Genomic DNA, 17,087 nt, shown 5'->3' on the forward strand with positions numbered 1-17,087 from the left:
GATTTTCTTTTAGGGGAGGGAATTTTAACATTATTATGATATGTTCATGACCCAAAGGCAACTAGGGGTCATCTATTCCTGTTTGTGCCAGTTTGGGGGTGTTAGTTCCCTCTGGTATCTGATCAGGGGTCAAGAAGCTCTGGTGCCATCTCAGGCCATTCAGTTTCTTTAAGCAGCTGTGCCTGTAAATTAAGGGACTAAGAAAAAACAGTAAGAAAAAAGAAAAAAAACAAAAAAACCAAAAAACTTTCCCAGTTATTTCTTCAGAGCTGCCCTGGTAACAAGTACAAAGAGAATGCATTGGGTCTACCAGGGAATAAGCAAGTCACTGATGGCCCCAACAAACCACACTTCCCATTCAAACTAAGACTTGCTTCCAACACAGAAAAAAGGCAATGTTGCTCTAACAACCCTATCATATCCTTTCTAACTCGTGTGGTGTCAGAGCAAGATAAGACTAGGAGAAATGTCTTTCAGAAGCCCCAGGGGATATTAGTGGGGATGGAGGTGGGAGAGGGAGAGCTCTGAAAGGTCCCCTGAGTATAAGGGAATTCCAGCCTTTAAAATTAAATATCAAGGAACAGGGAGCCTCCAGCTGGCTAGAGGACTCTGAGTAGTAAACACCTGGGTTGCAATTGTGTCATGATTCCTAGAAAGAGGGGCAATATTATTAAAAGTCAGTTCTGCTAGTCATAGGAACACTGGCTGCTGAAACAGATAACTCCTACACATAATAAAAGTTTATTTGTCACTGGGGTAGAGTCCCAGATAGGTGGTCCTGATCATCAGCAGGTGTTGCTCTCCCAAGTGGTGATTAAAGAACCTGGGCCACTGCCTTCCTACGGCCCCACCACCCTTATTCCATGACTCTCCGAGTTGCTGTGGTCCTCTGCTGTAGTCTGTAGAAGGTAAAGAAGATCTTGTGTAGGAGGTTGGAAGATCTTGTGTAGGAGGTTCTTATAGGTCAAGCCTAGAAGTGGCCTGCGTCACTTCTGCTCACATCCTATGGGCTAGAACTCAGTCACATGGCTACACCAATAGCAAAGGAGGCTGGGAAATGTAGTCTTTCCTGTGTAGCCCAGAAGAAGAGGAAATGGGATCAATGAATACCAGCCAGTGAAGTAGGGAAGGCATCCCAGCAGAGGGAAAAGCATCAATAAAGCCATGAAGGGAAGAATGCTATGGTGTCAGCAGGGAATTAAAAGCTACTTTAGGGTTGTCAGAGTGTTCCAAAAACAGAGAAGTTACCAATGAAATGCCTTTAGTCTAGCACTCAAGCCATCTCTCTTGTATAGGTCTAGCCATGGTTGGAGCATTTTAATGTGAAGAGTGCAATGAATATTTGTATACTGGCCAGGGGAGTGGTGAGGGGCAACTGTCTTTCCTCTTCAATTCCCTGCCTTCAAAGTATTAAGATAAGGCATAGAGTGGGTGCAGGGGAGAAGAAGTGTGGAGTAGGGTCATCAGGCTGTAGCCTGGTTAAGTCTTTAAGTTACAGTGCTTGGCATCATCTTGTGCTTCCGGACAGCTTGCCATTGCTGTCGATCAGACAGAAACTTGGAGCTGACATTCCAGGTATCAAAAATTAGTATTCAGTTGGCAAGTTCTTTGTCTTCCTTCCTCCAGGAGCTTCATGCGCACTATTGGTGACTGGACACAGAAAATGGAGGCAGGACTGGTTTTAACATGACTACCAGCAGGCATGTTACTAACCTAACTGTTCTCCCAGGTACACCCACCTCCCACTAATGGCTTCCTCAGGCTCTTGCTGTGCTGTTTTATTTCCTCTTTCAAAATACCTAGAAAAAGAATCTAGAGCCTTCCAGGGAAATAGTGACATCCTCCTGGGAACATGATCCATGGCCAGTGTGAGGTGTATTATAAGGTAAAGAAACCAGCCATCTGCATTAACTAAGTCTAGCCAAGGAAATTGTTTCTGTCTGCCTGTGCTTGACAAATCAATTGATCTATTACACTGTTCCCTGGGTTTTCTGAGAGCAAGCTCTCAGCTTTTCTGCACAAATATATCCCAGTATTGATCTCAAGTAATAGACAGAAGGTTATCAGTGATTATAAGAGAAAAGAGCCTTTCTATAACATCAATTCTCAGCTTGCAATTGCTCTTATCTGAGCAGTTTAAAGGGAGGAACCTGCCTCTTTACACAAAGCATCCCTTGTTTAAGGATGCTGTCTCTGTTGTTCCTTGCAGGCTGCACAAAGTGAGCTGCTAAAGAAAACTAGCTACAGCCACCACCTTCCTTCCAGACTGTTTTTTAATGCCCTGTGTCTCACTTCATGATGTTCATACAAGTCCTTCTCAGTGTCCACTTCTGCCCCCGTCATACTGCAACCAAAATGTCCCAAAGCCACATGAACTGATGCTTCATGCACTTGTGGGAAGGGCTGGCTTCATAATTTGCAGGGCTCAGTGCCAGATGAAAATGTAGGAGCCCTTGTTCAAATAACAGGAAAAAATTCCATCCAGGGTACTAACTAAAATACAGATCTCATTTCTCTTTCTTCTGTGGTTTCTCTCTGGCCTTGTCATGATGTTTGTTATCTGTTTGTTTAATATTATTCGAAGGAAAGAAAAATTAAACTCTTAAATTATTAGCTTGAATTTTCTCGTTCACATTAGTATTGTGCAATATAATTTCAAATGCAATTATAAGGTTTAAATGCAAATATAAGAGCACTTAACTCTTATATGAAATCAAAAAAGCCACACAATTCCTATTTCATATTTCATACATTCATAAATGTTTATTCTCTCCAAAAGAGTGAAAATGCTGAACAAAAACAAAAACAAAACCCTTACTCTTTATTTCACTTCTTTATGTGCACACCTTCTACCAATACACTCTGCCTTTGGCTTACTGATGAGGAAGGAAGGACTTAAAGGAAAGATATCAAATTGCCTACCTTTCCCTTTTCTTCTATGCCATCATTTTCAGTACATGGTTGGCGACTACAGGGAGCTAACAAAAATAAGAAAGGCTATGGCAGGATTCCTTGGTCATTCATGTTTTTCAGGATACCACTACCTCCTTTCTGCATGTGAAGAAAGCTCTGGCTGGAACAGAAAGCACAGCCTTCAGGACTGCTCAGGCCCCCGACTCACTCAATTGTAGACATAACACACTGACCTTGAACTCCCTTTGACTCCTGCTGAACTCCAATGCATGTGGGCCAACCAGGATTCCATACTCATGGTGCTTCTCAGAGGTAAATGGGGTGGTGAGGACCAGGAGCATGCACAAGATAAAAGTCTGTTCTGCTCATTGCCCATGCTCTATTGCCCCACTGGACTTCATTTACAAAACGCAAACTCAAAAAAAATTAGAAGTTTCAGGATGGCTATGGCACAGCACTGGACAAGGTGTGGGGCCCTTCTGAGGCTAGCCCTGGGTGACTGCATAGGTCACTTGCCTGTGAAGCCAGCCCCAATGGTGGACCACTCCGAGACAGAAATAAACTACATTTGGATAGCCAATCCTGCCGGCCTGATTTTCTCCACCAGAATTTTGACAACAATAGTCAGATAGGACACATATAGATCTTACATTATCTGGGTGGATTTTGAATTATTGGATCATAACCAGGAATGAAAATCATAACCAGTTATGATACTGCTACCTTAGATGCCATTGTATTCAACATTCCCTAAAGACTATCCACAGGGTGTTGATACTAATTCTATCAAAGAACTGGTGAAAGCCTTAGTCTGTATTACCTGGAATATGGTCTGGTCTGTCCCAAACTATATTTTGGTCTCTAAAGCCCTACTCCTGTCTTGTGCCACAGCAGTTACTGGCAGCTTAACCAGAAGGTTAATTCAGATCGATGTGTTTCCCTCTTGTATTCCTTTTTACACACTGGCTCATCTTCCAAGATCTGTCACTCAAACCATGCTCTATCTATGGAAACTGAGTTTGAATGAAAGTATAAAATGGATTTAATTCCTGGAGAGAAGTTAGATTCTGGCAGGAATGCTTTTCCAGTTTTAGCCTGCTTGAAAATCACGTGTAAATTATTATTGGTATTCTAAATGACTCTGAAAGGAGAAAGAAAAAAGGAAGAAAGAAAGAAAGAAAAAGGAAAGAAAGAAAACATTACCACAGGAGTCGGGAAGCTCACTGAGTTGGAAGAAAAGCTACCAACCAGAATTTTTAAAGAATTTTAAAGTGCAGGAGAAGAACATCTCCTGTGGATTTAAGAGGAAGAACTTGAGGATGGTCACTTTTGACAGTGCCATTGCAATACCTGCCACACATCTCTCCTGGAATTAAAATTCCCTGGACAGAGAGAGAAAGAGAATTGGTCTAGGTGGGTAGAGTGGTGGACTTGGCTTGGAGATGTCTCAGCTGGAGAGTGGCATATTTGATTTTCTCATGCTATGATTAATGGGGAAAGTTTAATGTCCCTGTTTTAGTCTGCTAGGATTGGTATCACAAAACACACTGATAGCACATAGTCTAGGTGGCCTAAACAATAGACATCTGTTTTATTAATGGGTATTTATTTTCTCAAAAGGCATGTGTTTTCTCAACAGACATTTACTTTCTCACAGTTCTAGAGGCTGAAAGCCCAAGATCAAAGTGTTGGGAGGTGGATTTTCTCTTGAGGTCTCTCCTTTGATTTGCAAACAGCCACCTTCTTGCTGGCCTCACATGGTCTTTCCTTGCTGTGTGCACATCCTTAGGGCTCTTCCTTTTCCTACATGAACACTCATCATGTTGGATTAGGGGTCCAGCCTTATGACCTCATTTTACCTTAATTACTTCTTTAAAGGCTCTATCTCCAAATACAGCCCCATTGAGGATTAGGGCTTCAATATACACATTGTAGGTACAATTCAGTGCAAAACACCTCCCAGGTAAAATGTAGTGTTGTCACCAAATGAAGGAGAAAGGTCTGCCAGGCAGGCAAGAGCAGCAGGTGCCCTTAACCTTGCTGCAAGGTGCTTGCCCCACCTGGGCTATTTTTTTTTTTAACAGATGTCATTTTTTAACTGATGTTATTTTTTTAATGGCATAAATGCATTAGGGAAGGGGGAGGAGATGTAGGAAGTTAAAGAAGTGAAGGTTCTTTCCAGTTAACCTCAGATCCATTCATTTCCCCATGCTTCCACTGCAATACTATGAGCTAAATGAAGGGGAAGGAGATACTAAGCAAAGTGGGTAGGGGAAGAATGTGGGGGTGAGAGTATTCAGGATAACTTGACTAGACTGTGAGCCACTTCAAGTGTTGGTCAGATTTCCTTAGAAAATCCTCAGGTTAAGTATTCCAGCAATACTTTCTTGAGATTCACTAGACATAAAAACCAAACAAAGTCTTCACTGTGTCTCTCTCCTTTGCTGACATAAATTAAATCTGTCCTGATGCCTCCCTCTTCCTCTCCTCTTTCTATACCTGGGCTTTTTCTCACTCTTAGGGCATCTAGAAAATTAGAGACTCATCACTAGCATATCAGCAATTAGGTTTGCATTATTCTCTTATGTCTCTCCTATTATCCACAATTCATTATTTTCATCTATAAATGTGTATTTTTATTGAACAGCTCATTTGTACCAGGCACTGTTCTAGGTAATTTGGGTATGTCTGAAAGTAAAACAGGTGACGATGCCTATGCCAGGAGGGTTTACTCTCTAGCCGAGAGATAGAGAACATATCATAACATAAATATAGGTAAATTGCATATTGCCAGTGATGAGTGCCATGGTGGAAAAGTAGAACAGAATAAGGGGGATGGGAAGGGCTGGGGTCTGGCAATGTGTTGATTATATTAGAATGCTCAGGATGGGTGGACCTCTTGGTGGGAATGATGTACTGGAGCATCTCCACTAGCCCCTCCAGGTCCATTTTCCTGGGATGATGGTCTATACAGGCTGCACCATGAGCCCTCCTGTTCTGGGCCTCTGGCTTCCCATTGGGTTGAGCCAATGGATTACACTGGTAGAACTTTAGTAGCACATTGAGGTGAGAGTATTAATTCTAGCAAAAGAGAGCCTCTGCCATCAAGCTCCTTTCTTGTTAGGCCACAGGTTAGCAGTGGTTATAATCCTCACTGAAGGTTACAGCTCTTTCTGGGTTCCAATAGCTGTTCCCTCCCCTTGGGTTCAAATTAATGCTCCCCACCATTGCTAATACCATGTGCTTCCCTACCTCTTCTTGGTTTCCATTAAGTCTTCCCATACCTTTGTAAAAAGTCCCTTTATTGCACTCTCCAATTACCTCATTTGGATGTACTATCTGTTTTCTGCTGGAATCTTGATTTACATAGTAATTAACATGGAGAGTAGTGGCCTCAGGGTACAGCCTCTCAAAATGAGATTCTGTGATTGGGTTGCCGATATTTGAGGAATGCACAGATAACCTTGGGAGGAGAGGGAAAGAGATAAGACACTGGTAATCCATTGTATGCAAAAGCGTATCTTTTTACCTAGTTCTTATTCCTTTTTTTCTCCCCAAAACTATAGTGAGAACCAATAGGCTCAAGTGGCTGGCAGACTCACATTAGCTCTCTACGGGATTATGTCCATAAGAGGAACCAAGTGGAAACCCCAAAATAATAAACCCAAAGCAAAATGGCATCTCTAGAGGAACTGCAAATATAAAGACCACCATCAGAGTCTTGGGAGACGTCGATTATTCCTATCACACCTCCATTTAACTAGTCTTTCTTTGGCCAGTGCAAAAGCCAGATGGGTCTTAGAGAGTAATTATGGATTGTCCCAGACTTAATCAGGTGGGTATGGCAATCACAGCTGAGGTTTGGGATGTGGTATCTTTATGGCAGCAAATTAATATCCATTCTTGGCACCTGGTTCTCAGCTATTGATTGGCAAAAGTTCTCAATAAACAGGTGGGAAAGGTGGCTGTCAGCCAGCCTCCTTTCTTGGCCACATTGGTGCTTGTTCAATAAGCTGACATACAGAGTGACCACAGGGACAAGTCAGTGGACTGATTTGGCTACAGCCACTACTGACTGCCCAGCGTTCCAACAGCAAAGGCCAACTTTGAGTCCCTAACAAAGCCCCATTCCATGAAATAGGCAGTGATTCATCCTCACAGGAATAGATGCATATCCTAGATACACATTTGCCTTTCTTTCTCAGAATTCTTCTGCCAGCATTCTCATTTGTAGACCTACAAATACTGTGTCCTTTGATACTGTATCTCACAAAATGTTACCACCTTCTAAGGTTCTTATTTGCTGGCAAAGATGTGGTAATGGACTCTTGCCTTTGACATTCGCTACTCTCTCCAGTCACCCAGAAGCAGATGGCTTGATAGATCAGTGGAATGGCCTGATGACAATCCCTTACAAGCATGTGTCATGAGAGTGGCTTCAGTAATGTTTGGTGTTATTCCAAGAATCTCAAGATTTCTGCCATAGGAAGGAATGTTCTACCAGTAGACAAAGTCAGTGTTCAATTAAACTGGGAGCTGAGCCTACTTCCCTGCCACTTTGGGATTCTTCTTGGCATCAAACTGACAAAGGAGTGGTGGTTACTCTACTGGCTGGGGTAATTGATACAGTGAACTTGTCAAACCAGCTTTATAATAAGTTCATAACCAACTAAATAAATGTTTAAACAAACTGAAGCCATCAATGTAACATAAAGGAGATGATTAACTGTAAATTTATCAACAAGAATTTCTTCAGAGAAGCAGAGGACAAAAGTTTCATTAGTTAGTACATAATTACCCTATTCCTACTCTTCCAAGAGAAGAGTCAGCCAAGATGTTCTCCCATAGTGGCAAATTTCTTTTGGAATCAAGGCTTTTATAGCCATATCTGTAATTTGTTCTTTATTTCTATATAATTTTTATTCACAGCCACATCAGGGTTTGAGGATTGGCCCATAAAATAAACACCATGCCAAGAACCTACAGGCTTTAGTCAAGACAAAACAGTTGCCAAAAATTCTTGTTTGGGAATAAGGCAATTTTTTCCCTCTATTTGTAACAATATTTTACTGCTCTCTATTGCAGGATGTTTTAAGCACCATGATTCTGCAATAGCACTGCGCTGGTTTGACATTAGCAGAAACGATCATCAAATCCCCTGGCCTATTGGATGTGTCAGATATGGTGCCTGTCAGACATAGTGTGATTGAGCTTCAATAGTGTCAAAGTCATGGGGTCAGCAGTGGTGAAACAGTATCAGCAAAGCAACAATATGATTTGGTAGTAGGGCTGTTGTTCATCGTTGGAGGCAAACAGCTTAGCAAGGCAAAGACTTGGCTGTCCTTTGTCTAAGGGTACAGAAGGGTATCCAGAAACTCTGCAAAGCTGCATCAGGAATCAAGGGCAAGTGAAACTTGTGATCATACCAGCTAGGATAGACCTATGGCTGCAGTGGTTTCAATAGTCACCTGAGGGTTACTGTTAACTTTTAAGCTGCAGCTACCTGTTCAGCTCTGCCTTTCTTGGTTAGATCCTGTGAATTTAAATGACCTTCACTGATTGTGTTCTTACTGCTCATGTCTTCTGACAAAAGCAATATAGCCAGTTGGTTGGAGCTTGGGTGAAGTATAAACATCCTAACTTTGGCATCTACTAGCTGTGGGGCCTAAGGCAAGTTAGATAGTCTTTCCACAATTCTCAGTTTTCTCATGAGAAAAATGGGAATCATACTGTCTACTTCATAAGAATATTGTAAGGATTAAAGGAGACAATGTTCATAAAGTACCTTAAATAGTATGTAGTGCCTATCAAGGCTCAACTAATGGTGATGATGATGATGATGATGATAATGAAGGCAGTTTTGCCAGGGTACGAGGAACATAAGATTCAAACAGCCTTGGGCCTTGTATCCATTTTGAGGCACTTTTAATTAACTGGGCTGGGAAAGAGCTACACTAAGAGACTCAAAGACGGTAAAAATGAAAAGTATACACTAGGAGGATTGCGAAGCATTTGTATGAGAAGAGAAAGAGATATAATACGTGGCAATAATACTCTTGGGGAAATAACCAAAATTAAAGAAATAGGCTGGATGTGGTGGCTCATGCCTGTAATCCCAGCATTTTGGGAGGCCGAGGTGGGTAGCTCATGAGTTCAGGAGATCAAGACCATCCTGGCCAACATGGTGAAACTGCTTCTCTACTAAAAATACAAAAATTAGCAGGGTGTGGTGGCACACACCTGTAGCCCCAGCTACTCAGGAGGCTGAGGCAGGAGAATCGCTTCAACGCAGAGACAGAGGCTGCAGTGAGCCAAGATCATGCCACTGCACTCCAGCCTGGGCAACAGAGTGAGACTCTGTCTAAAAAAAAATTAAAGAAATAGAAGAGGAAGCATAAAAGGAAAGAGAGACAGAGAGGGAAGGAGGAGTCGCTAGAAGATAGTCTGAAGGGTACTTCCAATTCCAAGGGAAAAGTGGTTTAAAGAGAAGATGTTAATAGAGGGGTCATGCAGAATGAAGACGGAGAATATTGTTGGATTGACAGGAAGGTCTCAGTCTCATCAAATGAACACTTTCCATTAAGTCTCAGCATGAATTCGTCAGGATTCAATCAGAGAAGCAAATCCAATAGGGTATGTATTTTGATTATGCATGTTCATTATAAACATTAAATTGGCTTGCACATTGTGGGAAGGGGTTTGGCAAGCCCAGAGTCCATAGGGCAGGTAGACAGGAAGGATGAACCACCAGCAGGCTGGAATCCCATATGCACAGGGTGGAAGTGCTATCCCCAGGCAGTCAGTCCAGATGGAAGATCCAAGGGGAATGGAGGGCACCTGCAGAGCCAGCAGCTGGGTGCAGCCTTTCGCCCAGGAAAGACCTAAGCCCTCTTTTAAAGGGCTTCCAATTGATTGATACAGGTCTGTTTTGAATAATCTCCCTTCTGATGAACTTAAAGTCAACTGATTAGGTACTTTCTATCTGTAAAATCCCTTCACAGTAGCATCTAGATCAGTGTTTGATTGCAGAACTGGGACAACATGGAAAAACAACTGCTTCCTCCCTTCTGTCCTCCTCGTCCGTGAAAGAATATGCTTTGTAGCCTGCCTTGACTGCAAATATACCAGAAAGGGAATTCTGGGGCTATAGTCCAGCCCAGCCAAGTTAATACATCACAAAGGTATCATGCTGGTGCTGTGGGGGAGGCATGAAGAAAGCGTTTCTAAGAACTTTGGGAATAAAGTGAGAGATATCTGCAAATATAAAGAGAAACAGCTATAAGAAATCGGTGCAAGGATGGTTCCAGTAGAGAGCAAAGGAATGAAATTGTAGTTGAAGAGAACAAGAAGGCCTCAAGAGCTCAGTGTTGCCAAAGGAAGGACTCCGGTACTGGGAGAGGCAATCTACCATGGCCCCAAGCCTCCCTCTGCATTCCTACTGGGCATGTCAACAATGCAAGGGTCTGACCACTACTTACCTAGGCCATTTCTCAGAGTTGTGTTTACAGCAGGAAATTTTGAGAAATGAGACAGCATCTGCTATAGTTTGGATGTTTACCCCTTCAAATTTCATGTTGAAATTTGATCCCCAATACTGAAGGTGGGTCCTAGTGGGATGTATTTGGGTCGTGAGGGCAGATCTCTCATAAATGGCTTGGGGGCATTCTCATGGTAATGAGTGAGTTCTTGCTCTTGTTCCTGTGGAACTTCCCCCACGAGCTGATTGTTAAAAACAGCATAGCACCCGCCTCCCCACTTGCTTCCTCTCTGACCATATGACCTCTGTACATGCTGGCTCCCCTTTACCTCCCACCATGAATGGAAGCTTCCTGAGGCCCTCCCCAGAAGCAGATGCTGGTGCCAGCCTTCTTGTACAGGCTGAAGAACTGTGAGCCAGATAAACCTATTTTTAAAAAATAAATTACCCAGCCTCAGGTATTTCATTATAGTAACACAAATGGACTAAGACAACATCTTACCCCAGACAAAGAACAGGCTTGCTTCCACTCACAATAAAAGCAATGAATCCTCTAATTTCAGTGTTCCCCTACTGTAATGCAACCCATGGCATATTCGGGCACCCCACAGGCTCTCTCTGTTACTCTCATGGGACTTTGGGGAGTGGGTGTGGGGAACTAACAGATACAAACCAACATGAAATTGTGGTTACTTCTTTTGCCATGAGTAATAAGTCCTTTGTCTCTGGCTCAGGAGTCTTATGTCTTCTACTAACATTGATAAAATAGTAACAGGCTAGCTTATTGGCTTCTAAGTAGGGTAAATTCCCAGACCCTTCATAATTCTTGACACTGAGGTAAAGATAAACACATTTTTAGGGGCTATTAAAAGCACTAGACCTTCAATCCAGCAGAAAACCATTCACAACTAAATTTTTTTATTTAAGTAAACTCTAGCCTTCTTTAAAATATTGACTGATTGGTTCTTATAATCTGGAAAGCAAACTAAGCATATCTCCATCTAACCCCCAAACTCGTTTCAAATGTATTATCTGGGCATCGGTGTAGTCTAGTGATTTGCTTATAGAATCATAAGACCTGAGCTTGAATGTAAGCTCTGAGACTTATTTTCCTCAAACATATGATAAGGACAGTAATACCTGACTCTTGTAGTGTTGCTTCATGGATAAAGTGAGATAGTATATATGATACCTGAGATCTCAGATACAGCAGACACCTTGCAAAATGTTGGTTTCCCTCTCTTTTCTCTCTTCCCATTCCTATCAGATATACAGTCTCATAATTGTTTTCTAGTTTTTCCATGTTTTATTTTGCATGTATTTTTACTCAAGCCACTGACATTCAGCAGAAAGTCTGCCCTTTAGATTCTTTAAAGGAGATCTAATCATTAACTGATTTCCATATACCTCTCTTAAGATTTCAGCTACTTAAATCCTACCTTTTCATTTCTAGTCTGTGTTTCCATCATAGTCTTTTTAAAATGTGCTGCTTTCCATGTAATAAATGTCATCTGTAAGCACTTAACATTTTTAATACAAAGAGTGCTCACATTTACTATCCCAGGTGAGCCTCTCACAGCTCCCCGTGTTCTGTATGGTGGCAGGAGCACAGTCTTCCCCGCTGAAGACCATCAGACTAAAATGCTGCAGCATCACTAATGGCCCTGCTGTTGGTAAGGGCAGAGCTGGGACATTAACCCTGGGGTCCTGCCTCCTCTGTCCACTCTTCCCTCTTCCTGTGCCTGTTTTCCTCACCTCTGGGCTCGTTCCTTCCAAGGTCTCCTTTTGACAATATTTTTGCAATGACTCTGTGTATTAGCCAGGGCTCTTTCCATTTTTCCATTTCAAGTGACAGAAATCCCACTCAAAAAAGATTTATCAGCTCATGTGCGGAGCCGGATGAGGCAGTGAGTGATGCCAGGTGAAGCTGGGATTGAGGGCTCCAAAGTGTCATTAGGGTTTTTTTCTCCTCTCCATTTCTCAGCCCTGCTTCCTTCTGGTTTCTGGCCTCCTTCACTTCCTGCAGATGCCTTTCCTTTTTGTGGTAGCTAGCATGGCAGGCAACAGGTTCTACATACATCTCCACTACTTGCTATTCAAGAGGAGAGAAAGTCATGTTTTTCATCTGTCTGCGTGCCATTTGGATTGTGTGCCATTCATGGGACTAATCACTGGCCGAGCTCAGTATCACATACCTGTTTCTTCAATGGGAAGGTGGGATTCTGATTTGAATGGAGAAAGCTTGCCTCAGAGGAAAAGAGTTGAAGAAGGGACCACCTGACCAGAGAAGTGCAAAGCAAAGCAAAGCAAAAACCCACCACTGTGTCAACCAAACCTTGCACTCTAGACAGTAGCAAGTAATTCAAATTTAAATATTATAAAAACTGATATTTTTTTCTGAATTTTTGCATGAGTTTTACTCTTCACAGTAAAGCTTATTCACTGAATTTCATGAGATTTAATTTAATGTCTGTGACAGCTTTTTCAGACAAACAAATTAAAATGCAGGAGAAAAAATGTTTGTCAGACCACACATCCTCATTTGGAGCTCAGAAAATGTAATCCTCATAGGTAAGGACAGCAGAGTCTACGGGCAGGTGTGGTGTCTGTCGTGCCTCACCTGCCCACCTCCAGTGCTCCATTTCTTGGCGAGGAAGTCAGCCTGCTTGAGCACTCATTGAATATATATTTAATGGTGCGACATTTATGTGATGCCAAGGAGACTTTGAAATGACTAAATTTAAAATAGATATTTCTACCTAAACCAAGAGAGAAAGCAAAAGGAAATGAAAGACACTCTGTGAATTGAGAAGACACATTGCAAAAGCGCTAAAACCAAATATGCCTGCAGGTTTCCAAAGCAGGCTTTTATTATTTTACTTTCTATCTCTTTGTCTATCTCTTTCTTCCTCTCTATCCCAGATGTACCAGGAAAATTAGTAAACAATAACAGTAATGATGATTCTGATGATGATATCATTACTAAGGATAACAACCCTTTATGGAACACTCAGTACGTGTCAAACACTTTGCCAACTTTTTATATCAATGATCTACTTTAATCCTCACCACCAGGGAGTGACTTTTATTTGTATATTATAGGCAGAGACTGAGGTTTAGGGACATTCACTAACTTTTCCAAGTGTGTTCAGTTGATAATACTGCCAGTGCTTCCTATTGCTGCTGCACCACATTATCATGAATCTCATGGCTTAGAAAACACACATTTGTTATCTTATGTTCAGAGGCCGGAAGTTCAAAATGGATTTCACTGGGCTAACATTAAGAGGTTAGCTATGTCCATTTCAGTGCTGGGAAGAATCCATTTCCTTACCTTTTCTAGCTTGAAGAAGATGCCCCATTCGTTGGCTTGTGGCCTCCTTCCACTCCTTCCATCATTAAAGCCAGCGATGTCAGGCTGAGTCCTTTTCACACTGCCTTCTCTCTGCTTCTCCGTCTTCTGTCTTCATCTTCTGCCCAAGCTTATTTCTCCACCTTCCATTTCTGTCACAATCCCTTGTGATTGCGCTAGGGCTATTGGGATAACCCAGCATAATCTTTTTATTTTAAGGTCAGCTGATTAGTAACCTTAATTCCATCTGCACCATTAATGTTCTTTGCCCCATAGCCTAACTTTTCCAAAGGTTCCCAGGATTAGGACATGGACATCTATACTGGACCATTATTCTGCCTACCACAAAACTGTCCTGGTTACCCTACTCCTGCCCTTTCTAGTTTCTGCCTAGTTCCTGATCCCTGGACTTGGCATTTGAACCCCTAACCCCAGCTTGGCCACTTAGTACTCTCTAAAGATGCTGGCTACACATGTAGCTCTGGCTCTTTAGGCTCTTGGTGCTTGTGCTTCAGTTAAGATGGCTACACTCCAGACACTCATACACATATTCACAGATACACACAGACTTCCTGTAGGGAAACTTGGAACATCAAGAGCTTCTCTGAGTCTTCACTTGTTACACATTTGTTGAACCCCAACTGTTTGTCAGAGATAAAAGATAGCTCTTGCCATCAAGATGCTCACAAAGGGAAGACACATAGGTAAACCAGTGATCAAAGGAATTTGTGAGGATGCTGTGGGAGCAGAGAGGAGTGTATGTGTGTGCTGTTGGTCGAGGGGTATGTTAGAAAATGATTCAAATGGAAGTTGATGCCTCAGCGGAGTCCTAAGGCACGAATAGGATTTATTCAGGCAGAGAAAAATGGGAACACACTCTAGGCAGAGGGAATAGCACATGCATAAACATGAAGAGCAAGAAGGTACACAGCATTTGGAGAATGCAACTTGTCTGGTATGGATGGGACATAGAGTCCAACTGGAGAAGAGAACAACAAAGGCATAATGAAAAAGCAGGTTTACTATTTAGGGCAAAGGCTGGAGCACAGTATTAAAAGACCCCAAAATATAGTGGCCCAAATAAGATAGCTTTTTATTTCCCTCTCATGCAACAATTCAGCAGGCCTAAGTTGGCAGGTAGCTTTGCTGTATGGTGATGTTTGGGAGCCATGTTGTTCCTCTACCTTTGCAGGTAGGGATGGGCCATGGCCATTTGTGTTCCAGCTTAAGGGCATAGAAAGTGAAGAAGTCTGGGGCAAGCAATTTTCTTCCAAGCAAGTAAGGTGCAAACTTCATCATGTAAGGCCACACTTTACCTTATGGGAAATGCAGTTGTTAGCTGGACAATGCCAAGAGAGAATCAAGAGTGGACTAGATATGGGGCCAACAAAGAGTCTGCCCCAGCATGAGAGGAAGGCAGGGCTGGATTAGGAGGACGATCAATGGCCATGTAACAGAATCTAACTTTTTCCTGAATCTGTCTCTTAATGGGACAGCATCATTAAGTGGTGACAGACTTAATTTCAAACATGCATATTCTAACAAACAAGCAGGGACTGTATATGGGACAAAGGGCAAGACTAAGAAGCAGGAAATCCACCTAAGAAACATTTTGCAGTCATTCAGCCTCTGGAAAAGAAATGATAGAAAGGAGTAGATAAGATTGAGAACTATTTCGGAAATCTACAGGACTTGATGATTGACTTAGTGTGGGAATTAGGGTAGACAGAAGAAATATGGGTGATTCTAAAATTTCTGAGCAAAAGAGTGAATGGAGGTGGCATTCACCAAGATATCAAATATAAGTGGAGAAATAAGTTTGGGCAGAGGAGAAATAAAATGAGGCAATTTAGATTTACTCTTCGGAGCTCAAGAGAATCGTCTGCCCTGAGGATACAGATGTGACAGTGCCCGGCATGTGAGTTGTCATTGGAAAGCTAAGAGTGAATGAGATGTCCTAAAGAGAGAGGATCAAGTGATCAAAGGCCCAGAGATGGAACTCTGTGGAACAGACATATGGAAGGCAGCGATATGGGGGAGAAGCACTCCATGCAAAAAACTAAGAATGTGCTTTGGAGCAAGAGGGGTAAAACCAGGAGACAGCAATTTGTGGAAGCAAATGTAAGAGAGGGTTTTAAAAATGAGGATGTGCTCAATTGTTAAATGCCAAATAAGTCAAGCAAAATAAGAACGGAAAACCCATCCATCATTTGGCAATAGGAGCTCATTGGTCAGTTTGGCGTGAAGAGTGTTGGGCAGAATGGGGAGAATTGAAGATTAGAATGGGAGAAGTGTGGAGGGAAGGGTTGGAGAAAAATGAGAGCAGGGAGTAATTACTGAAGAAAAGTATTTTGGAAGAGGGAGAGAATGAAAGTCTAAGCCCAAGGGAGGAAATCAATTCAACAACAGGACACAGACTCAGAGCCATAAACAGAGCAGCACTTCTGCCTTCAGTTGAGAGACGTAAAGAAAATACCAAGAAGGGGTCAAACACCAGCATAAGGTGGAAGACAGTAAACCAAGGGCAGTGATGCCCATCGATGATCTAAGGGTTTACTTTGGTTGGAGAAGTCAGGACTAAATGCAGAACCTAAACCAAACCTAAAGGGTTAGTACATTTCCTGGGATTAACAAATTTAAGCGCAAGCGAAGATTACAATATGAGTTGAGCCGCAGTATTAATTAATGTAATGAATTCCCTTCAGGTACAACCAGAATTATCTTAATAGCCATAAAAAGATACACTGGAATGATGTCAATTGGTTTCCTTTCATTCCTCCTTTTTTCCCCCAAGTGTTTTCCCCCAAAGTGGATTCTGCACTAAATCATGTTAATGATGAGCCCTCTCTGACTTGCATGTATTCCTCTGCTGGTGGCCCTCTTATCTGATTTTTTAACTCACAGAATTCCATATAGTTGTTTACAGCATTTCCCTGGAGAGCTTGTAGGCATCTACATTCTAATTTCACTTTAGCAACTTCACTGTGTCTTTTGTATTACATCAATAGCCTGTTCATTTCAGACTTTGTCTTTTGGTATCAAGTTGGTTAACATATGATTTTGAAAATGTAAATATGCATACCTACAACAAAATGCACCAGTTTGAAAGAAGAAAGAAGCAGGTTGTGTTTGCCTAAAAGCTACAAAACCAGGCAATATACCAAGCATTGAATCGGACTTGTTTCCTGCACAAATCGGACTTGTTTCCTGCACACCCAAATGACGCACAGGATGAGAATTTCCTAGTGCAGTGCTTGCTTCATCACAGGTACTCAAATACTGATTTTCTCTCTTCCTTCACACTCCCTCACAGACCTCACTATCAAGTAAGGGAGACAGGCATAA

The 17,087-nt window shown here is 42.1% G+C and overlaps 1 long non-coding RNA gene across 2 annotated transcripts in view; it reads left to right on the plus strand.

The window, feature by feature from the left end:
- LOC111520362 overlaps positions 1-17,087 on the plus strand; it is a 105,419-nt gene that overhangs the window by 800 nt on the left and 87,532 nt on the right. The gene's annotated exons all lie outside the window — the stretch shown is intronic.

The sequence above is a fragment of the Piliocolobus tephrosceles genome, chromosome 8 (genome assembly GCF_002776525.5).
Source record: "Piliocolobus tephrosceles isolate RC106 chromosome 8, ASM277652v3, whole genome shotgun sequence".
NCBI classification, from domain to species: domain Eukaryota; kingdom Metazoa; phylum Chordata; class Mammalia; order Primates; family Cercopithecidae; genus Piliocolobus; species Piliocolobus tephrosceles.